This window comes from Triticum dicoccoides, chromosome 1B, assembly GCF_002162155.2.
Source record: "Triticum dicoccoides isolate Atlit2015 ecotype Zavitan chromosome 1B, WEW_v2.0, whole genome shotgun sequence".
Taxonomy (NCBI): Eukaryota; Viridiplantae; Streptophyta; class Magnoliopsida; order Poales; family Poaceae; genus Triticum; species Triticum dicoccoides.
Window position 1 is genome coordinate 39,128,862 of NC_041381.1, and position 24,759 is coordinate 39,153,620.

General features: G+C 44.3%; 1 pseudogene; it reads right to left on the reverse strand.

The window, feature by feature from the left end:
* The window catches only part of LOC119350067, a 16,513-nt pseudogene extending 9,343 nt beyond the window's left edge, over positions 1 to 7,170 (reverse strand).
* Between the last annotated feature and the right edge of the window lie 17,589 nt (positions 7,171 to 24,759).

Consider the following 24,759-nt stretch of genomic DNA (forward strand, 5'->3'; position numbering starts at 1 on the left):
GTCGCCGCGCCCCGCCCCGCCCCGTTGTCGCCGCCCCGCCCCGTCGTTGTCGCCGCCCCGTCCCGTCGCCCCGTCGTCGCCTCGCCGGTGAGCTCGCCCCGGCCGCCATGTCCACACACACACACACACTATACACACACACACTACACACACACACTACACAGACACACATTATTAGTTTGTTTGTTAATTTTTTTTCTGTATTTTAGTTATAGAAATGTTAGGAAATTATTCTGTTTTTTAGTTATATAGTTATTAGAAATGTTAGTTATATATAAATGTTATAAATGTTTTCTGTTTTTTAGTTATAGAAATATTTATAGAAATGTTAGCAATTTTTCTGTTTTTTAGTTATATAAATATTAAAATTGTTATAGAAATGTTAGTTATATAATCAGGAAATTTTAGAATTAGTTTTAGTTAGATGAATTAGATTAATGTCAAATTGTTAGAATTTGCATATATATAGAATTTTAGTTATCACAATCCAATCATTTAAAAAATGTTACTTTTTACGGGCATATAGTATTTGTTCCTGGCGATATGCCTGGCCCGCATCCTCGCCGTCGACCCGTTCGCGACGACGTCATGCTTCAGAGGACCCATGTCCGATACCTGGAGGGGCGCGCCGCTTGCTGAGGAACCCGACCTTGGGTCCTGTCGTCGACCCTGATCTTCTTTGGTGGCGTTCGCGTGGGCCACATTCGGTGCAGAGGCAGCCGGCCCCGCCGGAGGTGGTGCATCGCCGTGTCAGGGAGGAAGATGAGCCCGTCCATCGCTACATGGCTGCTATGGACGACGTCAGGTTCTCCACTACTTGGCGGGTTCTTTGGGCAGATGACCGGAGATATGATCTTGTGATGGTTCCTTCTCTTTGGGTGTGCACCGCCCGCGCCCCAGGAACCGCGAGTGGCACCCTAGATTCTTCTGTAGTACTCGATCTTTATTAGGTACCTAGCTAGTGATGTATTCGATATATAATATTCGAGATGATGTATTCGAGATTATATATATTAAGACGATGATGTATTCGAGATTATATATTCGAGACAATGTATTCGAGATTCAGTTTTTCCTTCTTGATTAATTGCATCCATGCATTGTAATTTGAATACTAAATTGTTTTATATTTCTTCTGTATTAATTAGTAAAGTAAAAGCTATGGCGGACAATACCGGCAGAGAGAGAGAAGAGGAATTGTTCGACATCATCGCAGCCCTCATAGGCTAGATGATCTGAATGATGACGGCTCCCAATATCTGAACAATACCGGAGAGGGTGATGAAAAGATATTCCATCTCGACGACCGAGCTGATGAAGTCATGAACTATGATTATGATGACACAGACAATGTTAGTGATGACACAGACAATGCTGATCTTCAAATAACAAAGACTTCCGGCGAGGTATATATTTATATAAGCATGCATCCTGGTGATCATCACATGTTTTTTTATTGAAGATATATTAACGAATCGATCTTTCTTCTTTCAGCCCTCCGGATCGAGCAAATCTGCTTCTACAGACAGCAAGACAAAGCGAGGCCCGGGCAGATTGTTAAAGGATGGTGTAAAGTACCACATCGAATCCACCAAACTTAGTGGCGAACCCCTCACGCCTAAGAACGTTGCGGATAAGTGGACTCATTAGTGCGGAGTTCTTGTGAAGGACAAACTCCCGATCTCCATTCAAGAATGGAAAGAGCCAAAGCCTAAACGTCCAGGTGTTACTTGGGTCGATGCCAGAGCCAAAGAAGACCTGGTGAAATCTCTGATGGAACATTTCACCCTACCAGATCATTTCACTAAAGCAGATGTGGAGAAAGTCAAGGCCGCTGCTCTTAAGAAGATGGCAATTGCATTCAACACCCACAAGAAAACTGTATGGGCCAACTACCTCGCTAATGAAAGGAAGACTCCAGATTTCAAGGGAACACTGGAGAAGAAAAGAGAACACTGGGACAATTTCGTGACCTTCAAGGATTCAGAATTATCTAAGGAACGGTCGATGAAAAACAAGGCAAATGCCGCAAGAAAGACGCAGTTCCATAGGCTTGGTCCAGGTGGCTACGCGGTGGGATTGCGTAAGTGGGATAAGTCTGAGCAAGAGATGGAGGGTGCAGGGGTCACTCCGATTACTAGGAGCTGCCCCCCTAGGTGCAGAACTTGGTTCTATGTGCATGGGGGGCGTTGGACCCGAAGACAGGCCTGGTTTCGAAGAAGGCAAGTCTAAAAGGAGCCAAACAAAAGATACTTGACGCAATAGAAGAAGCTCGAGCGGGGGTGTTCACACGCAATAGAGAGAACGACGAGCTTACGCGCGCCCTAGGAAATCCTGAACACCCGGGAAGAACACGAGGCATGGGTGTTATTCCCTGGTATGAGGGCTTTTCGGACTGGAATGATGACTACAGGTTCCGTGCAAGAAAGAAGATGGAGGAGGAGAAGAAGAGGAAGCTGGAGGAGGAGTAGAGGAAGCAGGACGCAGAACGTCTTCAAGGCCAAGAAGCAAGGCACGCGGACCTGGCACTCAAATTCTAGCAGCAGCAGCAGTAGATCGACTCACTTAGCCAGGAAAGGGGGTCTCAGCAGTGACAACATCAAGCGGATGATCGTCCATCATTGGATAGCACCGTCCCATCCATGCCGAGAAGCAGTGTTGGTTCTGCCCCGGGCGACACACTGCTAGATACATACCCTGTGGATGACATCATAGAGAACACTAACTGTGAGCTACACTCCAAAATGAAGAACATATCCATGAAGGTGGCGGATGGCGTTGCTTTTCCAGTGACCCCCGAAGCAACCTACCATTGCATCCCGATTGCAGAGGGCTATGCTCATGTCATGGTTGATGAAGTGGTGGACCCATATTCGGGGCTAACGCTTAACATTCCTGGAGGTGAAGACGAGCGCACACTGGGACAGGCCATACATCGTATCATCCTATGAAGCAAGGATTGTATCATCTTTCGAAGTCCACCGACACCGCGTCGTCTGCCGACTCCTCGAAGTCCGCCACCGAGTCAGCAGACTCCCGCTCCTCCAAGTCCACGAACGCGTGAGACGACTCCTCCTCGAAGTCCGCCACCTCCTCCAAGTCCTCGAACGCGTGAGCTGACTCCTCCGGTTTCAAGTCTGGCACAACATCATGCCACTTGTCCGGTTTCAAGTCCGGCACCGTGTCAGGCCACACCTCCTGCTTCAAGTCCGGCACATCGTCAGGCCACTTCTCCTGGTCCAACTCCACGTCAGCCGTCTCAGCAATCGCAGAAGAGACATGCTGCAGCTTTGGTGCGTAGCGGTATGAGTCGAGGTAGTTCAGGAAGTACAGGCGGAGACAAGCGATATAAATATGGTCCAAGCCTCGCTCCTCTTCCTCAGAGGCCTTACAACATGACCGAGGAGCAAAACGCAGCCATAGTGCAGGCCCAAGTGGACGCCCATTTTGGACCGAAACCGGCACCGCCGCCAAAGGAGAAAGTGCCTGAGAAAACGATTGACCACTTCATTCATATGGATAGAGCACCATCTCCCAAGCCTGTTGACTCAGACTATAAGCGTCAAATCAGGAAGCTACATCGAGCACGGCTACGGAAGGAAGCGAGCTCGAGCTCGAGCCAACAAGCAGCTGGCAAAAAATGTGGGAAAATCGTTCCCCAGCTGGGAGAACAGGCGGCGCAAGAGATCCCCCCCGCTTGTTGTGCCAACAACACATGAGAGGAGTACGCGCGCCAAATATTATTGTGGGCAAACCGTTAGCATTCCCCAGCAGGGCGATGTGGTAATAACGGAGGAGCATATAATGCAGGCTGAAATGCTCAAGATCTCTGTTGGACAACTCCTCGAAATCGAGCCCATGTCTCCGTTTAAAGAATCAGAAATAAAATGGAAATATGCCTGGGTCCAACCTTTGGTCCATCCAGACAAGGTCAAGGACCTCCCAATGAGAATGTATGAATTGCATCAATGGTACATGAACATGACCAAGATTTCCAATCGAGTGTCCCTCATGGTGAATGTCAAGAAGGATCATTATTACCATGAGAAAGCTCTGTCCATTGAGTATTCAGAACTATATCAGTTATTCAATCAAGACGCACTCGACAAATATATCGTTAGTTGCTATTGTCTATAAGTGATTTCTTTCTGTAATTTAAGTCTCAAGCTAATTATGTAGTTATAATTTTGATCAATCATTACATGTAATTATCCTCACTATATTCTTTTCTGTGGTATTATATGCAGGATGAAGATGTATGAAATGAAAAAATCCGGACGCTATGGCATTGGGTTCATTGACCCAAATACCATTAATGAGGACATATGGAAGTATCCATTTTATCAAGCAGGTGTAGAGGAAAGCATGGTAGAGTTCTTGAAGCGCCTCAATAGCAATGAAGATATACTACTTCCTTACAACTTCCCGTGAGTCAGACTGTCTTGTACTACAAATTCTGTTTTTGCTTACTAGCTAGCTAGATGTTAATAAGTAAGTGTATACGGTTTACGGTAGTTGATTAATTTTATGCACATGCCCGCTTATTTAAGACATGCAAACGTGTGCGCATGCAATTGGCACTGGGTCTTGATAGACATTAAAGTTGAGGAAGGAAAAGTTGAATTACTGGACTCGCTAACTAAAGAAGAAAGTGACTTCACCATCATGAAGGGGATAGTCAACAGGTAATTTCAATCATTATTAACTATATATATCTCGGCCTATTATTAGTTCTTCATTTTCTGATATGAACCATTTAATAACCCCTTTATTAATTTTCTTTGCTGGCGGGCAGGGCATGGGCAAAGTTCATCGCGGTGACTCCAGGCGAATGGAAACAAAAGTTGTTTTGGCATCGACCAAAGGTAAGTAATTAAGTAGTACTAGCTAGCTACCATCTATTTAATTCTTGTTTCAATATCATTAATTAATTATCATGCTTGATTAATCATTATCTGATTCAATTCCATTCTCGTAAAGGCCCTGAAGCAGGCGTCGAGGAATAATTTGTGTGCATTCTATGTTTGCGAGAACATTCGCATGATGACGTCCGAAAGGAGCAGATCTGATAGACAGGACTGGGTACATTTGTCAGAATACTATTCACACCATTATCGATATCTAGTCACACAACTAACACACATGCATATTGATCTCCTTCTTAACAGTTTAGAGAGGTGCGGGATAAGCTCCTACCATCGGACCGCATACTCAAGAGGAAATAGCCGGATTTTTGCTCGACCAGGTCATAAATCCCGAAGGAGAATACTATTACCCGCTACCGTCCCCATGAACCACTTGTCATCGTGCTCCGGAGGCACCAAGGCAACATATGTAGGAGAAATTGTATATGCATACATGTGTATGTGTGAATAATGGTGTTGGTTGTGAGACATTCAATGATATATATATATATATATATGTGGTTCTATACGTGCGAGAAAATCTATTTATATATATATGCATAACGTGTACAATTTGTAGTATCTTGAAATACCAGCAAACAAAAAAATGTAATGAAAAAAAAACACTCAAACATTTAGTACCGGTTGGTGTTACCAACCGGTACTAAAGCCCTACGCGTACCCGGGCCTGGCTCGTGCCACGTGTTCGCACTTTAGCGCCGGTTCGTGACGAACCGGTACTAAAGGAGGGACCTTTAGTCCCTACTCTTTAGTGCCGGTTGTAGAAGCGGCACTAAAGGCCGTTACGAACCGACACTAAAGGCCGGTTCTGCACTAGTGCTCTATGTCCAGAAAGAATGACCTTGAGGCAAGCTCATTGAAAATATGTTTTCCAATGGTTTCAAGACTATCTTGCTTGTGTTCTGGGATAAAGCCATTTGCAATCCATAGTCGGATCAGCTTGTCCACGTCAATCTTGTAATCCTTGGGAAATATTGCACAAAAGACAAAGCATTGCTTTATGTGTGATGGCAAGTCGTTGTAGCTAAGCTTTAATATTGGCAAAATTCCAGTTTCTTCTGTGCAAATGCAGCTTCGAGATGATATAGCCTTCCATTCTTCCACGCTGGTCTTAGTATGAAGTACAGAGCCTAGTGCAGTTGCAGCCAAAGGAGAGCCAGAACATCTGCTTACAATCTCATCAACCATCTTGCTTAGCTCGACAGGCTTTTCTTTCTTTGAACTGAATGCTCTAGCCTCAATAATTTCCTTTACGAAGCAATCCTCCAACATATTGAGATTGTAGGCTCTTCCTGCACCCATAATTTCAGCTACTGGTTTATCACGAGTTGTTGTTAGCACTACACTACCCATGCCACCATGTTGAAGACATACCTTCAGCCTTTCCCACTTATAGACCTCTCTGTTCCAGACATCATCCAGTACAAGAAGAAACCTCTGCCCACTAACCAATTTTTGAAGTCTATCCAGTGGTGGTTTATCTGTATCATCATTTTTCTTTGGGAGATGCTTCAACTATACTCTTAGCCAGGGAGTTCGCGTCAAATGTATCAGAGACACAGACCCAAAGTTGCAACTGGAAATGCTTCTGAATTTCAGGTTCATTGTATATGAGTTGTGCTAATGTCGTTTTGCCAAGGCCACCCATTCCAACAATGGGAACAATAGTGAGATCTGCATTGGTAGATTGACCAAGTAGTATATCGACAATATTCTTCATATCTTTGCTTCTAGATATGCTCGCAATTTCTTGTGGGTCGATGATAACATAATCCGTTTGCCTCCACTGTTTGGAGACCGGTGGCTGTTGTTGGTACTTGAACCCAAAGACTTGCATCTCTACTATGAGTACCTCAATGGCCTGCAGAATCCTACAAAGTTTGCGACTCATTTTGTAACGGAACACAATACGATTGTTAGTAGGGAAGATTTTTATAACATCAAAGCCAAGCTTGGTGTAGTAACCATTCTTCTTGGCTTCACGGCGGAGTGCTTCATACTTGAATTCGTCGAAGACTTCATTTGCCTTATAAGCTACTGTCTTGAGCTCCTGGAGCCAGGCTTTCGCACCTTCTCTGTGTGTCGTTGCCTGCTCCTCAGCATCAGTGATGACGTCAAGGATGGCAGGAAGCTTGCTTTTGAGAATCCTATGCTGCTCCTCCATTCCCTCCATCACCTTGTACTGGTCCAGTAGGGAGTTGGACGCTTTGTTCATCAGCAAGGACACCAGTGGACGGATCGCCATGGTGGCTACCAACTCCACCATTGGAATGCTCACAGTGCCCCGCAACACACGTATAACACGTCGAAACACAAGCGAGTGTAGTGCAGGACGGAGAAGAGAATGGTACGAGCAAGACGTGTAAACGAAGTGGTGTTATCAACGATGCAAGATTTAAATGAATCTGATGGGTAAACCGAGGCACTGGCATCCCTGTGAGACAATGTGCACTTCAATTACAAAGCACCCGCTTGCAGGCAGGAGAATATATAATTAGTTTAATCAGCTACAAGCGCCTAAGTTTATTTTTAGTTCGCACTCCTAAGCTGTAAGGTTTATGCGTCGAATTTTAATCTATTGACACATCAAACAAACGTAGAAACAAACCGAGATCATCCAGCCATACACGGTGCGCAAACAAACCAAGTGGGTGTTATTAATGAGGCATGTTTCAGATTAATCAAATGGCTACACCGCGGCAATGACAGCCATGTGAGACAAGAGCACTACCATCACAGCAAGAAGGTCATAGATGTCGAATCATACATACTATTACTAGGACAAAAGCTAACATAAATTTTAAGGATGCAGGTTATAGATTAATCAGATGGCTAAACCGAGGCACTGACAGCCATATGAGACATAGTGCGTGTGAATCACAAAGCGACCCCTTGTAGGCAGGAAAACAGATATATAATCATTTTTAGCCAGTTACAGACTCGTCTGTTCTTGTTAGGATTACACGTAGAACTTTAGGCTGTTGACGAATCAAACAAATGTCGAAACAGTTAACAATTGCCATGATGATCGAGATCAGCAAGCCATACACGGTGCGCAGAGAAACCAAATGGTCGTTATTAACGATGCATGTTTTATATTAATCAAACTGCTATACACCGAGGCACCAACAGCCATATGAGACAATCTGCAACTTCAATTACAAAGCGTCCACTTGGTTTATATTATTTTCTTTCAAACATGGTACTAAATGCTTGTCGTCGAAGGAAGGCGGGGAAGAAAGTGATTCAATTTACATAGGTGACACAGTTTATTTGCTATGAATGGCTAATTGTGCTCGTCAGCATGCCAAGACGCACTACCGTTACAGCAAAGAGGGTCATAGATATCAGTATACAGACTAGAACAAAAGCTGAAATAAATTCTAACAAATGCAAAAACAGGTCCTGCTGACACCATAGACGGACGGCCAGAGTAGGAGCACTGGTGGTGGGATTAGTGAGACTCGCTGAGCGGCCGCCACTAACCTTATGTTAAATATAGGAAAATTTCAAGCAGTTTTGCCAACCAAAAAATAGACCAAAAAAAAATCAAATTCAGAGCTAATTTGGGTCAAATTTTGCCAAAAACAAAAGTTTTTTTAAAAAGAAAATTGTCATACATCCACACTACCTTTGTATTCAATGTGGGAAAGTTTGAGCTAGTTTTTCCCAGTGGATAAATATGAAAATGATAGATCATGAAAGTTCGGGATTTGCCCATGGCAAATCAAACATTCCAACTTTAGTTGACGCGGGATGGCAAGTTTAGTTGAACAAGCACGACATTTTTTTGGTAACAAATAAACTGAGGGTGAAATTATCAAGCTTACCAACTAAACTTTCCATCCTTGCGTATATAAATTGCCACAAAAAAGTTTGATTTGCCATGGGCAAACCCCAAACGTTAGAGACATATTAGGCGTCTTAAAAATATACAAGCATAATTCAAATTCAGGAGTGTGGTGGAGTGGCTACTGACTTTCATATTGACTGGTTAAAACCGGTCAAAAACCACCCCATGGTTGTTTCTTGTCCAGTTTTGAAAGTTCAAGGTTATAAAATAGACGGTTTCGTAGTTCAGGGTCGTCTTTTAGACTTTCGTGGTAGTTTGAGGAATTGTTTAAAAATTGGATTGGACTGAAGGACTGATCGGAAAAAAATGGACTCGTCATAATTTCTTTTTGAATTTTGAACATTTTGAAACGCGGACGTTTTTTGAAAGATTAACAAATTTTCAAGAATAGGTGGTATTGTAGCGGACATTTATACAAAACACGAATAATTTTTTAACTTTGAACTTTTTCTCAAAAACGGGAAAAAATTGGAAAAAATTGCCAGGTACTGTAGCAACATTTTAAAGATTTTTTATCATTGTTTGAAAAACTGAACAATTTAGAAATTCACAAACAATTTTCAAAACATGAACATAAATTTAGAGTTCCAAGCATTTTTTTTCAACAACAACAACAACAAAGTCTTTAGTCCCAAACAAGTTGGGGTAGGCTAGAGGTGAAACCCACAAGATCTCGCAACCAACTCATGGCTCTGGCACATTGATAGCAAGCTTTCACGCACCCCTATCCCATAGCTAGTTCTTTGGTCATACTCCAATCCTTTAGGTCTCTCTTAACATACTCCTCCCATGTCAAATTCGGTCTACCCCGACCTCTCTTGACATTCTGTGCACGCTTTAGCCGACCCCTATGCACTGGAGTTTCTAGAGGCCTGCGCTGAATATGCCCAAACCATCTCAGACGATGTTGGACAAGCTTCTCTTCAATAGGTGCTACCCCAACTCTATCTCGTATATCATCATTCCGGACTCGATCCTTTCTCGTGTGGCCACACATCCATCTCAACATACGCATCTCCGCCATACCTAACTGTTGAACATGTCGCCTTTTAGTCGGCTAACAGTCAGCGCCATACAACATTGTGGGTCGAACCGCGGTCCTGTAGAACTTGCCTTTTAGCTTTTGTGGCACTCTCTTGTCACAAAGAATGCCAGAAGCTTGGCGCCACTTCATCCATTCGGCTTTGTTTTGATGGTTCACATCTTGATCAATACCCCCATCCTCCTGCAACATTGATCCCAAATATAGAAATGTGTCCTTCTGAGGCACCACCTGCCCATCAAGGCTAACCTCCTCCTTCTAACACCTAATAGTACTGAAATCGCACATCATGTACTCGGTTTTAGTTCTAGTAAGCTTAAACCCTTTCGATTCCAAGGTTTTTCTCCATAACTCTAACTTCCTATTTACCCCCGTCCGACTATCGTCAACTAGCACCACATCATCCGCAAAGAGCATACACCATGGGATATCTCCTTGTATATCCCTTGTCACCTCATCCATCACCAAGGCAAAAAGATAAGGGCTCAAAGCTTACCCCTGATGCAGTCCTATCTTAATCGAGAAGTCATCAGTGTCGACATCACTTGTTCGAACACTTGTCACAACATTATCGTACATGTCCTTGATGAGGGTAATGTATTTTGCTGGGACTTTATGTTTCTCCAAGGCCCACCACCTGCCACTCCGCGGTATCTTATCATAGGCCTTCTCCGAGTCAATGAACACCATATGCAAGCCCATCTTTTGCTCCATGTATCTCTCCTTAAGTTGTTGTACCAAGAAAATGGCTTCCATGGTCGACGTGCCAGGCATGAAGCCAAACTGATTTTTGGTCACGCTTGTCGTTCTTTTTAAGCGGTGCTCAATGACTCTCTCTCATAGCCTCATTGTATGGCTCATCAGCATAATTCCATGGTAATTAGTACAACTCTGAATATCCCCCTTGTTCTTGAAGATTGGTACTAATACACTCCATCTCCATTCTTATGCCATCTTGTTTGCCCAAAAAATGAGGTTGAAAAGTTTGGTTAGCCATACTATTGCTATGTCCCCGAGGCCTTTCCACACCTCAATGGGGGTACAATCAGGGCCTATTGCCTTGCCTCTTTTCATCCTCTTTAAAGCCTCCTTGACCTCAGACTCCTGAATTCGCCGCAAAAAACGCATGATGGTCTCATCAAAGGAGTCATCCAGTTCAATGGTAGAACTCTCATTCTCCCCATTGAACAGCTTGTCGGAGTACTCCCGTCATCTATATCACTACAGGAATCAGATAGTTTGCCTTCAGGCAAGTACAGACGGCAAAGGCTGAAATACAAACGGCAAAGATTTTGCCGTCACCTGGCTGACGACAAAGTGTGACAGCAAAGGAAAAGTCGGCAAAGAGTACTTTGCTGTCAACTTTTTATCGGGCAGACGGAAAAGTCTTTGCCGTCAGCCAAACTCCAACTTTGCCGTCAGCCAAAAGAGTAATAGACAGCAAAAACCGTGTCTTTCCTGTCAGCCAAAATGTGCTCTTTGCCGTCAACCGGACTAATATGTACAGACGGCAAAGAATTTTTTTATATAAAGAAAGGATAAAATTGCTTAACATACAACACGTACTGCAAGATCTGTGAACGGTACACTGTGCACGCATTAGCTAACAAAAAAACTAATTGCCCCACTCCGAGTAGAGCTCGCCCAACACCTGTAGTCGACCAAATTGGACCGAGGCCAACCTCGTCAGAGCAGAGCTGCTCGCCGCCCGCGCGGAGGGGCGCATCACGCGTAGTCATCGTCGACGGTCGGCCGTTCCCTGCTGTTTGTTTGGCAGCTGTGCCTGAGGGAGGAGCCACCGAAGAGAGTGGGGGTGTAGCTTCACGCGGCGCGGCGACTTGATGGAGCTTCACGCGCCGACGACGGCAGAGCTGCACGCGGGCAAGGGCAGCTCGGGGACGGGCAGACGGGCCGGCGCGGCGCCGGACGAACGGCGAGGAGCGCGGAGTCCGGCTGCTCAGGGGCGAAGTCCGGCAGCTCGGGGACGGGCGGACGGGCCGGCGCGGCGCCGGACGAACGGCGAGGAGCGCTGAGTCCGGCCGCTCAGGGGCGAAGGACGAGCGGGCAGGCGGCCTTTGGCCAGCAGCGTGCGGCTGCGCGGGGGCGCCGGACTGGCAGGGCAGGCCAGCGGCACGCGGCTGCTCGAGGGTGCCGGATGGGCCGGCGGACGAGCGGAGCACGGCAGATCGGGCACTGGCTGGCGGCGTTCTGCTGCTCGGGGGAGGAGAAAGGAGGGAGCAGGAGAGAGGAGGGTGCTGCCCGCCGGGGTGCTTCTCCTCGGGAGAAGGAGAGAGATGAGGGAGTTCGGGGGAGAAGGAGAGGAGACATGCGCGTGGGGGTGAGGGCCGGTCGTGGGGGCGCGTGCGTGGAGTGTTCGTGGGTGGGTGGGGCCGTGCGTGTGTCTGGCGATTGCGGTGGGTGGGATGTGCGTTTTAGATCTTGCCACGTCAGCGATCCCCGTGATCGATCCGCATGGTGTGTTTTTTCTTTGCCGTCTGTCAAATAAAATATAGACGGCAAATGGCTCACTTTGCCGTCTGCCAAAACATTGCCTTATGTATAATTTTTGGCGGACGGCAAAATGAGCTCTTTGCCATTTATATTTTTTTATAGACGGCAAAGTCTATTTTGTCGTAACTAAATTTTTGGTAGACGAAAAAGTGAGCTATTTGCCGACTCTATTTTTTTACAGACGGCAAAGTATATTTTGCCATCAGTAAATTTTTAGCAGACGGAAAAGTGAGTTGTTTGCCGTCTGCAGTTGTCGGCAAAATTGGTCTTTGCCGTCAGGCCCGACCAAAAACTGACGGCGAAGACAACCACAGACGACAAATTAGCTGATTCCTGTAGTGTATGTTTAATCTCCTCGTCCTTCATCGGGAGTTGGTCTACTCCCATCATCTATGTTTAATCTCTTCGTCCTTCACCGGGAGTTGGTCTGCTCCGCCCTTCATGCATTTGACTTGGCCAATATCCCTCTCTTCCTCTCTCAGATCTTTGCCATCTTATAGATGTCCCTTTCGTTTTCCTTTGTGCCAAGCATTAAAAGCATGGAATCCTGAATATTTATATAAAAAATTAGATATATGCAAAAATAAAAAGGAAAACAATAATATTGGAAAAATTAAATAAATGAAACATACAAAAGGAAATAGTAAGAAAAGGAAAAGATAAAAATACAGAGAATAAAAACCGAAAAGATATGAAAACCTGTACAAGAAAAACATGATACAATGGCACATGTGTTATCTCATAATTTGGCCGTCCCATCTTGTTCGCTAGGTCACTCCCCTCTTGACGAATGAACGTCAATTTGTTGTAGGGAGCAACATATAGGGATTTCCACCATATTTGGTGTTAAATTTACGAAGAAGTTAACTTTTTAGTGAAATTTTTCTGAAAATATGTGAAATTTTTGTAGGTAGAAATTTGGTTACAGAAAGATTCACAAATTCTATAAAAACGCCACTATTTTTTTACAAAATCTGCAAAAAAGTAAAATTTTCTACGATAAAAGAGATGAACTTTTTCTAAATCCACCAATGCTTAGGTCGGCTCAACGGGCGCACGCTGGGATCGATGTTGTTGCCTAGTTAGCCAAGACCAAAACATTTTTTCTATTCTATTTTCATTTTTTCCTTTTTTTGTTAATTCATTTGTCTCCTTTATGAACTTTTTTATTCTTTTTGAAATCTGTTCAAATTTTTGAAATATTCTTTGGAATACCAAAACATGTTCTTGTCTACTAATATTGTTTATAATATTTAAAGTAAAATTCTGTTTTTCTTTTGAACTTTTTGTTCATGAATTTAAGAAATGTTTGTGTTTCGAAAAGTATATGTTTCAATAAAAAGTAAGTGATTTGAAATTTGTGTTCAACATCAATTTTTTGGAATTTGATAACAATTTTGGAAAATGTTTCCAAGTTTCTAAAGTTTTCGTACACAAATTGAAAAAATTAAAACTACTGACAAATTTAAAGAAATGGTTAGGACAACAGAAAGTATTCATGTTGATTAATAATGAGAGAAGTTGCAAATAACAGAGTCATTCAAGTTAGAAGAAAGTACATATGCTCATGGACGCACCCGCCTAGCATAGTCTAGCACACTCCTCTCAACTAGTGGTTTTCTGGACTATGGATAAATGACTCTAACTTGTTGCAGCAGTTATGAGGCATCCATGCTAGGTTTAGACGACTTTCGACACCATTTGCACGTTGCGACACGTCCAACCATTCGTTGGCCTCTTTTGACCGACAAAACTTCAGAAGTTGCAAAATTTGTCAAAAATCCAAATAACTTAGCATAATGCCTTGAATTGGTCATAGAAGATGGTGGAAAAACTTTGGGGTCATTTGACAGATGTCAAAAACACGCTTCCAAATGGACCCTTCTAACCAACCCGAACACCCACCGTTGTGTTGGGGAACGTAGTAGGAAATAAAAAATTTCTACGGTTCACCAAGATCAGTCTATGGAGTCATCTAGCAACGAGAGAGAGGAGTGCATCTACATACCTTGAGGATCGCGAGCGGAAGCGTTCAAGAGAACGGGGTTGATGGAGTCGTACTCGTCATGATCCAAATCACCGATGATCCTAGCGCCGAACGGACGGCACCTCCGTGTTCAACACACGTACGGTTGGCAGAGACGTCTCCTCCTTCTTGATCCAGCAAGGGGGAAGGAGACGTTGATGGAGATCCAGCAGCACGACGGCGTGGTGGTGGAAGTAGCGGGGATCTCGGCAGGGCTTCGCCAAGCTCAACGAGAGGGAGAGGTGTTACGGGGGGAGAGGGAGGCGCCAGGGGATGGGGTGCGCAGCCCTCCCCCCCTCTTTATATAGGGGCCCTGGGGGGGCGCCGGCCCCCTAGAGATCCAATCTCAAGGGGGGCGGCCAAAGGGGGAAACTTGCCCCCCAAGTCAGGTGGGGCGCCCCCCACCCCCAGGGTTTCCAACCCTAGGCGCAGGGGGAGGCCCAAGGGGGGCGCACCAGCCCACCAGGGGCTGGTTCCCTTCCCACTTCAGCCCATGGGGCCCTCCGGGATATGTGGCCCCACCCGGTGGACCCCCGGGACCCTTCGAGTGGTCCCGGTACAATACCGGTGACCCTCGAAACTTTCCCAATGGCCGAAACTGGACTTCCTATATACAAATCTTCACCTCCGGACCATTCCGGAACTCCTCGTGACGTCCGGGATCTCATCCGGGACTCCGAACAACTTTCGGCTTACCGCATACTAATATCTCTACAACCCTAGCGTCACCGAACCTTAAGTGTGTAGACCCTATGGGTTCGGGAATCACGCAGACATGACCGAGACAGCTCTCCGGCCAATAACCAACAGCGGGATCTGGATACCCATGTAGGCTCCCACATGTTCCACGATGATCTCATCCAATGAACCACGATGTCGAGGATTCAAGTAATCCCGTATACAATTTCCTTTGTCAATCGGTACGTTACTTGCCCGAGATTCGATCGTCGGTATCCCAATACCTTGTTCAATCTCGTTACCGGCAAGTCACTTTAGTCGTACGATAATGCATGATCCCGTGACCAACCACTTGGTCACATTGAGCTCATTATGATGATGCATTACCGAGTGGGCCCAGAGATACCTCTCCGTCATACGGAGTGACAAATCCCAGTCTCGATCCGTGTCAACCCAACAGACACTTTCGGGGATACCTGTAGTATACCTTTATAGTCACCCAGTTACTTTGTGACGTTTGGTACACCCAAAGCACTCCTGCGGTATCCGGGAGTTACACGATTTCATGGTCTAAGGAAATGATACTTGACATTGGAAAAGCTCTAGCAAACGAACTACATGATCTTGTGCTATGCTTAGGATTGGGTCTTGTCCATCACATCATTATCCTAATGATGTGATCTCGTTATCAATGACATCCAATGTCCATAGTCAGGAAACCATGACTATCTGTTGATCAACGAGCTAGTCAACTAGAGGCTCACTAGGGACATGTTGTGGTCTATGTATTCACACATGTATTACGATTTTCGGATAACACAATTATAGCATGAATAATAGACAATTATCATGAACAAGAAAATATAATAATCATCATTTTATTATTGCCTCTAGGGCATATTTCCAACAGTCTCCCACTTTCACTAGAGTCAATAATCTAGTTACATTGTGATGAATCGAACACCCATAGAGTTCTGGTGTTGATCATGATTTGCTCGCGGAAGAGATTTAGTCAACGGATCTGCGACATTCAAATCCGTATGCACTTTGCAAATATCTATGTCTCCATCTTGAACATTTTCACGAATGGAGTTGAAGTGACGCTTTATGTGTCTGGTCTTCTTGTGAAACATGGGCTCCTTGGCAAGGGCAATAGCTCCAGTGTTGTCACATGAGAGAGTGATCGGCCCCGACGCATTGGGTATGACTCCTAGGTTGGTGATGAACTCCTTCATCCAGATTGCTTCATGCGCTGCCTCCGAGGCTGCCATGTACTCTGCTTCGCATGTAGATCCCGCCACGACGCTTTGCTTGCAACTGCACCAGCTTACTGCCCCACCATTCAAAATATACACGTATCCGGTCTGTGACTTAGAGTCATCCAGATCTGTGTCGAAGCTAGCGTCAAGGTAACCCTTTACGACGAGCTCTTCGTCACCTCCATAAATGAGAAACATATCCTTAGTCCTTCTCAGGTACTTCAGGATATTCTTGACCGCTGTCCAGTGTTCCATGTCGGGATTACTTTGTACCTTCCTACCAAACTTACGGCAAGGTTTACATCAGGTCTGGTACACAGCATGGCATACATAATAGACCCTATATAGCCGAGGCATAGGGGATGACACTCATCTTTTCTCTATCTTCTGCCGTGGTCGGGCATTGAGCCGAGCTCAATTTCACACCTTGCAACACAGGCAAGAACCCCTTCTTGGACTGATCCATATTGAACTTCTCCAATATCTTATCAAGGTATGTGCTTCGTGAAAGACCTATGAGGCGTCTTGATCTATCTCTATAGATCTTGATGCCTAATATGTAAGCAACTTCTCAAAGGTCCTTCATTAAAAAACACTTATTCAAGTAGGCCTTAATGTTGTCCAAAAGTTCTATATCATTTCCCATCAAAAGTATGTCATCTACATACAATATGATAAATGCTACAGAGCTCCCACTCACTTTCTTGTAAACACAGGCTTCTCCATAAGTCTGCATAAACACAAACGCTTTGATCATTTCATCAACGCGAATGTTCCATCTCCGAGATGCTTGCACCAGCCCATAGATGGAGCGCTGGAGCTTGCATACCTTGTTAGCATTCTTAGGATCGACAAAACCTTCCGGCTGCATCATATACAATTCTTCCTTAAGATAGCCGTTAAGGAATGCCGTTTTGACGTCCATTTGCCATATCTCATAATCATAGTATGCGGCAATTGCTAACATAATTCGGACGAACTTCAGCTTTGCTACGGGAGAGAAAGTCTCATCGTAGTCAACTCCTTGAACTTGCCGATAACCCTTAGCGACAAGTCGAGCTTTATAGATGGTAACATTTCCATCCGCGTCCGTCTTCTTCTTAAAGATCCATTTATTTTCTATCGCTCGCCGATCATCGGGCAAGTCTGTCAAACTCCATACTTTGTTTTCGTACATGGATCCTATATCGGATTGCATGGATTCCAGCCATTTGTTGGAATCTGGGCCCGCCATCGCTTCTTCATAGTTCGAAGGTTAACTGTTGTCTAACAACATGATTTCCAGGACAGGGTTGCCATACCATTCTAGTGTGGAACGTGTCCTTGTGGACCTACGAAGTTTAATAGCAACTTGATCCGAAGTACCTTGATCATCATCATTAACTTCCTCTCTAGTCGGTGCAGGCACCACAGGAACATCTTCCTAAGCTGCGCTACTTTCCGGTTCAAGAGGCAGTACTTCATCGAGTTCTACTTTCCTCCCACTTATTTCTTTCGAGAGAAACTCTTTCTCCAGAAAGGACCCATTCTTGGCAATGAAAATCTTTCCTTTGGATCTTAGGTAGAAGGTATACCCAATGGTTTCCTTAGGGTATCCTATGAAGAAGCATTTTTCCGACTCGGGTTCGAGCTTTTGAGGTTGAAGTTTCTTGACATAAGCATTCCATCCCCAAACTTTTAGAAACGACAGCTTAGGTTTCTTTCCAAACCATAATTTATTTGGTGTCGTCTCAACGGATTTAGACGGTGCCCTATTTAAAGTGAATGTAGATGTCTCTAAAGCGTATCCCCAAAATGATAGCGGTAAATCGGTAAGAGACATCATAGACCACACCATATCCAATAGAGTGCGATTACGACATTCGGACACACCGTTTCGCTGAGGTGTTCCAGGCGGCGTGAGTTGTGAAACAATTCCACATTTCCTTAAGTGCGTACCAAACTCGTGACTTAAATATTCTCCCCCACAATCTGATCGTAAGAACTTTATTTTTCGGTCACGTTGATTCTCTACCTCATTCTGAAATTCCTTGAGCCTTTCATAGGTCTTAGACTTGTGTTTCATCAAGTAGACATACCCATATCCACTTAAGTCATCAGTGAGAGTGAGAACATAACGCTAGCCACCGCAAGCCTCAACGCTCATTGGACCGCACATATAAGTATGTATAATTTCTAATAAGTTGGTTGCTTGCTCTATTGTTCTGGAAAATGGAGTCTTAGTCATTTTACCCATGAGGCATGGTTCGCACATGTCAAATGATTCGAAATCAAGAGACTCCAAAAGTCCATCTGTATGGAGCTTCTTCATGTGTTTGACACCAATGTGACCAAGGCGACAGTGCCACAGATATGTGGAACTATCATTATCAATCTTACATCTTTTGGTATTCACACTATGAATATGTGTAACATCATGTTCGAGACTCATTAAGAATAAACCATTGACCAGCGGGGCATGACCATAAAACATATCTCTCATATAAATAGAACAACCACTATTCTCGGATTTAAATGAGTAGCCATCTCGTATTAAACGAGATCCAGATACAATGTTCATGCTCAAATTTGGCACTAAATAACAATTATTGAGGTTTAAAACTAATCCCGTAGGTAAATGTAGAGGTAGCGTGTCGACGACGATCACATTGACCTTGGAACCATTCCCTACGCGCATCATCACCTCGTCCTTCGCCAGTCTCCGTTTATTCCGCAGCTCCTGTTTTGAGTTACAAATATGAGCAACCGTACATGTATCAAATACCCAGGAGCTACTACGAGTATTGGTATTACACATCAATTACATGTATATCACATATACCTTTGGTGTTGCCGGCTTTCTTGTCCGCTAAGTACTTGGGGAAGTTCCGCTTCCAGTGTCCGCTTCCCTTGCAATAAAAGCACTCAGTCTCAGGTTTGGGTCCATGCTTTGGCTTCTTCCCGGCAACTGGCTTACCGGGCGCGGCAACTCCCTTGCCGTCCTTCTTGAAGTTCTTCTTACCCTTGCCTTTCTTGAAACTGGTGGTTTTATTGACCATCAACACTTGATGTTCCTTTTTGATTTCTACCTCCGCTGATTTCAGCATTGAAAATACCTCAGGAATAGTTTTCACCATCACCTCCATATTGTAGTTCATCACAAAGCTCTTGTAGCTAGGTGGGAGCGACTGAAGGATTCTATCAATGACCGCCTCATCCGGAAGGTTAATGTCCAGCTGGGACAAGCGGTTGTGCAACCCAGACATTTTAAGTATGTGCTCGCTGACAGAACTATTTTCCTCCATGTTACAACTGTATAACTTGTCGGAGACTTCATATCTCTTGACCCGGGCATGAGCTTGGAAAACCATTTTCAGCTCTTCGAACATCTCATATGCTCCGTGTTGCTCAAAACGCTTTTGGAGCCCCGGTTCTAAGCTGTAAAGCATGCCGCACTGAACGAGGGAGTAGTCATCAACACGCGAATGCCAGGCGTTCATAACGTCTTGAGTTGCGGGGAAAACGGATGCTTCACCTAGCGGTGCATCTAGGACATATGCTCTTTTGGCAGCTATGAGGATGATCCTCAAGTTCCGGACCCAGTCCGTGTAGTTGCTGCCATCGTCTTTCAGCTTGGTTTTCTCTAGGAACGCATTGAAGTTGAGGGCAACATTAGTGTGGGCCATTTGATCTACAAGACATATTGCAAAGGTTTTATACTAAGTTCATGATAATTGAGTTCATTTAATCAAATTATTTAATGAACTCCCACTCAGATAGACATCCCTCTAGTCATCTAAGTGATCCATGATCCGAGTCAACTAGGCCATGTCCGATCATCACGTGAGACGGACTAGTCATCATCGGTGAACATCTTCATGTTGATCGTATCTTCTATACGACTCATTTTCGACATTTCGGTCTCTTGTGTTCCGAGGCCATGTCGTACATGCTAGGCTCTTCAAGTCAACCTAAGTGTTTCGCATGTATAAATCTGTCTTACACCCGTTGTATGTGAACGTTAGAATCTATCACACCCGATCATCACGTGGTGCTTCGAAACAACGAACTTTCGCAACGGCGCACAGTTAGGGGGAACACTTTCTTGAAATTATTATGAGGGATCATCTTATTTACTACCGTCGTTCTAAGCAAATAAGATGCAAAAACATGATAAACATCACATGCAATCAAATAGTGACATGATATGGCCAATATCATTTTGCTCCTTTTGATCTCCATCTTTGGGGCGCCGTGATCATCATTGTCACCGGCATGACACCATGATCTCCATCATCGTGTCTTCATGAAGTTGTCACGCCAACGATTACTTCTACTACTATGGCTAACGGTTTAGCAATAAAGTAAAGTAATTACATGGCGTTTATTCAATGACACGCAGGTCATACAATAATTAAGACAACTCCTATGGCTCCTGCCGGTTATCATACTCATCGACATGCAAGTCGTGATTCCTATTACAAGAACATGATCAATCTCATACATAACATATATATCATTCATCACATCATTTTCGCCATATCACATCACAAGGCATATACTGCAAAAACAAGTTAGACGTCCTCTAATTGTTGTTGCATGTTTTTACGTGGCTGCAATAGGGTTCTAGCAAGAACGTTTCTTACCTACGTCAAAACCACAACGTGATATGCCAATTTATATTTACCCTTCATAAGGACCCTTTTCACCGAATCCGATCCGACTAAAGTGGGAGAGACAGACACCCGCTAGCCATCTTATGCAACTAGTGCATGTCAGCCGGTGGAACCTGTCTCACTAAGCGTACGTGTAAGGTCGGTCCGGGCCGCTCCATCCCACGATGCCGCCGAAACAAGATAAGACTAGTAGTAGCAAGTAAATTGACAACGTCTACGCCCACAACAATATTGTGTTCTACTCGTGCATAGAAACTACGCATAAACCTAGCTCATGATGCCACTGTTGGGGAACGTAGCAGAAAATAAAAAATTTCTACGCTTCACCAAGATCAATCTATGGAGTCATCTAGCAACGAGAGAGAGGAGTGCATCTACATACCCTTGTAGATCGCGAGCGGAAGCGTTCAAGAGAACGCGGTTGATGGAGTCGTACTCGTCGTGATCCAAATCACCGATGATCCTAGCACCGAACGGACGGCACCTCCGTGTTCAACACGTGTACGGTTGGGAGAGATGTCTCCTCCTTCTTGATCCAGGAAGGGGGAAGGAGAGGTTGATGGAGATCCAGGAGCACGACGGCGTGGTGGTGGAAGTAGCGGGGATCTCGGCAGGGCTTCACCAAGCTCAGCGAGAGGGAGAGGTCTTACAGGGGGAGAAGGAGGCGCCAGGGGCTGGGATGAGCAGCCCTCCCTCCCCCCTCTTTATATAGGGGCCCTGGGGGGCGCCGGCCCCCTAGAGATCCAATCTCTAGGGGGAGCGGCGGCCAAAGGGGGAAACTTGCCCCCCAAGTCAGGTGGGGTGCCCCCAACCCCCAGGGTTTCCAACCCTAGGCGCAGGGGGAGGCCCAAGGGGGGCGCACCAGCCCACCAGGGGCTGGATCCCTTCCCACTTCAGCCCATGGGGCCCTCCGGGATAGGTGGCCCCACCCGGTGGACCCCCGGGACCCTTCCGGTGGTCCCGGTACAATACCGGTGACCCCCGAAACTTTCTCGATGGCCGAAACCAGACTTCCTATATACAAATCTTCACCTCCGGATCATTCCGGAACTCCTCGTGACGTCCGGGATCTCATCCGGGACTCCGAACAACTTTCGGGTTACCGCATACTAATATCTCTACAACCCTAGTGTCACCGAACCTTAAGTGTGTAGACCCTATGGGTTCGGGAATCACGCAGACATGACCGAGACAGCTCTCCGGCCAATAACCAACAGCGGGATCTGGATACCCATGTTTTCTCCCACATGTTCCACGATGATCTCATCGAATGAACCACGATGTCGAGGATTCAAGTAATCCCGTATACAATTCCCTTTGTCAATCGGTACATTACTTGCCCGAGATTCGATCGTCGGTATCCCAATACCTCATTCATTCTCGTTACCGGCAAGTCACTTTACTCGTACCGTAATGCATGATCCCGTGACCAACCACTTGGTCACATTGAGCTCATTATGATGATGCATTACCGAGTGGGCCCAGAGATACCTCTCCGTCAAAGGGGTGACAAATCCCAGTCTCGATCCGTGTCAACCCAACAGACACTTTCGGGGATATCTGTAGTATACCTTTATAGGCACCCAGTTACGTTTGTGACGTTTGGTACACCCAAAGCACTCCTACGGTATCCGGGAGTTACACGATCTCATGGTCTAAGGAAATGATACTTGACATTGGAAAAGCTCTAGCAAACGAACTACACGATCTTGTGCTATGCTTAGGATTGGGTCTTGTCCATCACATCATTCTCCTAATGATGTGATCCCGTTATCAATGACATACAATGTCCATAGTCAGGAAACCATGACTATCTATTGATCAACGAGCTAGTCAACTAGAGGCTCACTAGGGACATGTTGTGGTCTATGTATTCATACATGTATTACGATTTCCGGATAACACAATTATAGCATGAATAATAGACAATTATCATGAACAAGGAAATATAATAATAATCATTTTATTATTGCCTCTAAGGCATATTTCCAACATGTTGCAACATCATTGAATTGACCCTAGCTTTTGTAAACACATGGGCAGCCCAATGTTAGGCATCCATTCCTAGTTTGAACGATTTTCGACACCGTATGAAAGTTGTGACATGTCCTGACATTTATTGACTTTTTTAGCGGAGAAAACTATGGAAAATGTGGAACTTCTCAAAAACCCAGAAAGCTTGGTATGGTGCCTTGAATTGGTCATACAAGGCCATTGAAAATTGAGGTCGGCGATGTCAAGAAATGAGGTGCTCCCAAACGGACCCTTCTGGCTTACCTGAGCACTCTCGGTTGAACAAGGTATTATTTTCAAACTCTAAACCATAACTTTTGCAACATGTGGGCATACCCATGTTAGGAATCCATGTCCGATTTGAACAACTTCCGACACCATATGCATGTTGTGACACATTCAACCATTTATCAACCTTATTTCACGAGGAAAACTCCAAAAAAATGAAAAACTTGTAAAAACCCAAAGAAATTGGCATGGTGACTTGAATTGGTCATACAAGGCCACAGAAAAAATGTGGTCATTTCAAGTATGTCGAGAAATAATGTGCTCACAGACGAAGCTTTCTGTCCTATGCTAACACCCTCTATTGAACATGGTCTATTTTGGAGATCCTTCAAATGACCTAAACTTTAGCAACAAGGCGGGCATGCCCATGGTAGGCATGCATGCCGAATTTGAACGATTTCCAACACCGTATCATGTTGTGACACACAAGGCTATTTATCGACTTTTTTGACCGAGAAAACACTCGAAAATGCAAAATTTGTCGAAAAGTAAAAACAACTTGGCAATGTGCTTTTAATTGGTAATACGAGCCAACGAAAAAAATTGGGGTCATCTCAAGGATGTCAAGAAATAATGCCCTCTCAGAAGGACCATACGTTGAACACGGTATTTTATTGGACATTCTTAAAAATTAAAATGACCCCAAATTTTGCCAGTAGGTTGGCATGCCAATGATAGACACCATGCCAGGTTTGAACGACTTCTGATATCGTATGCAAATTGCTACACATCGAAAACCCAAGCAACTTGGCATAGTGCCTAGAATTGGTCATATAAGGCCATTCAAAAATTTGGACCATTTCAAGGATGTCGGGAAAAAATGTGCTCTCAATCTGAGCCTTCTGGCCTATCCAGATGCCATATGTTTTTTCTTGAAAAGCATTTAATAAATAAAGTTCATTGAAGGAAAAAATAATAATTTAAAATCACAATTTACAACTATCATTTTGGTATGCCAAAACATTTTTACTTTTTAAAAAAGGAAAAATGAATAAAAAAGTTCAAAAACGAGAAAATGGATTAATGAGAAAAGTAAGAAAACATAAAATGTAGAAAAGGAAAAAACGAAAAAAGGAGGGAAAAAAGAAAAGCAGAATGCGGCAGATTGCCACTGTTTCGCACAACGCGAGCAGCCGAGGAACGTGTTTGGGCCGTCCCATTTTTGCAGATGGCGTAGGAACTACCCCCATCCGTTTTTTTATTTTTCTTATAGTGGTTTTCCAGTTTTATTTTCTTTTTATTTTTCAGTTTTCTGTTTCTGTTCAATTATTTTCGTTTTTCTTTCAAATTTATTTTCCTTTTTAGAAAGTGGTCATGGTTTATTATTTTTTTCTAAATTTCAAAAATGTCCATGTTTTGAAAAAAATGTCCATAATTTCAAAAAAATTATTTTAAAATTTAGTTCTTAAATTCGAAAAAAGTATGGGATTTTCAAAAAAATTCTTTTTCTCTAATAATGGTTCAGGATGTTAAAAACTGTTCCCGTTTTCGAACATTTCTCAAAATAAA